Below are 1,977 nucleotides of genomic sequence, written 5' to 3' on the forward strand. Positions count from 1 at the left end.
TCATTAATAATTTTTTAAATGACATGTTTCAACATGTTGAAAATGACATTTTGGATGCACTGGGTTAAATAAAATATATTATAAAATTATGAAATCTAACCATTTCTTTTTACTCTATAATGTGGATACTCAAATTTTCATTACATGAGTGGCTCATACTACATGTCTACTGGACAGTGCCCTTCCTAGAGATTCCTGTTGCCCTCACCACAGCCATCAATAGCTCAATGAATGGCATCACCATCCCTCTAGGGCAGTGCTGTCCTACAGAACCTTCTCTGATCATGAAAGTGTTGCGTATCTGATGATGACTGGATGGTGGTGGTGATAACTGTTTCTGACTCACAGAATCCCTAGATTATTGTGGAGACAGAGTTCTTAGGAGACTGGAGAATACCACCTATCATTTTGACTTTCCTCTCTGGGAAGAGGTAGTCAGTACCAAAAATTGCAGACCAGAGCTATGCAGCAAAACTTTCTGTGACAATGACAATGTTCTATACCTGCACAATCCGATACAGACGCCACGAGTCCCATTTGGCTACTGAGTACATGAAATACGGCTAGTGCACCTGAAGAACTAAATGTTAAATCTTAATTCATTTAAATCAGTCTAAATTTAAATACCTATATATAGTGGCTACTGTATTAGGCAGCACTGCTTCTAACCTACCTGCTCCATCTGTAAGTCTGGAAGTCACCTTAGTCTCCTGCCTCACCACCAACTGCCCCTTCTCCCACAAAAGTACACACGCGCGCGCACGCACACACACACACACACAGATATTCAATTAGCCAGCCCTGTGTTCTTTAAAGCTTTCATTGCGGTATGCTTCTCTATCCCCAGTCACTACTTTCTTTTTCAGGCTTTAACAAGATTAAGGCCACAGCCTCCTAGTTGGCCTCCTCACTTAGCCTCCTCCTACCCACTCCTTGTAAAATGTAAATTAAATTTGTTATTTCCTTTACACGAAAGTCTCCAAAGTCTTGGCATTGCCCCAAGGTAAAATTCTAGACTCCAACATGATTGACAAAGCCCTCCATGATCCAAACCCCATTTCCAGCCTCATCTTTCACCACTCCCGTCCACCTCCCAATTCTTGCTCATATCATTAACCCTCATCATGCTCTATTAAAATTGCCTGTGTACTTGTCTCCTTCAATGTCTCTAGCATCCTGAGAGCAGAGACAGTGTCTCAAATATTATATTGCTAAGATGGAGCACAATACACAGTACACAAATGAAGCGTACTAGAGTTTCTATAAATATTTTTTGAATGAGGGAAGAAAAGGGAAAAAAGAAAAAAGGAAACAGATGTGTACTCTGGGACAACTATGAAAATAAAAAATTTGTAAAGCAGATATTTTTGCTATATTATTTAAAAGAATTTTAATATGAATTTAAGTAAAGAATCAACCCCTAATTTCAAGGAAATCCTGATTGGTGCTTTTAAAAAAGGCATATAAAAAACTTGCCATGTATATGCATCATATCACCCTGGGCTTCCCTGGTGGCGCAGTGGTTGAGAGTCTGCCTGCCAATGCAGGGGACACGGGTTCGAGCCCTGGTCTGGGAAGATCCCACATGCCGCGGAGCAACTAGGCCCGTGAGCCACAACTACTGAGCCTGCACATCTGGAGCCGGTGCCCCGCAACAAGAGAGGCCGTGACAGTGAGAGGCCTGCGCACCGCGATGAAGAGTGGCTCCCACTCGCCGCAACTAGAGAAAGCCCTCTCACAGAAACGAAGACCCAACACAGCCAAAAATAAATAAATTAATTAATTTTTTTAAAAAAACTTGCTATGTAGAAATACATACTATATTACCTGCATTTGTGAGTTTAAACCTAAAGAATAATTTATATCCATTTTCTTTTTCTTTTTTAATATTTACTTTTATTTATTTATTTGGTTGCGCTGGGTCTTAGTTGCGGCAGGCACGCTCCTTAGTTGCAGCTCACCGGCTCCTTAGTTGCG

This window comes from Balaenoptera musculus, chromosome 10 (assembly GCF_009873245.2).
Source record: "Balaenoptera musculus isolate JJ_BM4_2016_0621 chromosome 10, mBalMus1.pri.v3, whole genome shotgun sequence".
In the NCBI taxonomy this organism is placed as follows: domain Eukaryota; kingdom Metazoa; phylum Chordata; class Mammalia; order Artiodactyla; family Balaenopteridae; genus Balaenoptera; species Balaenoptera musculus.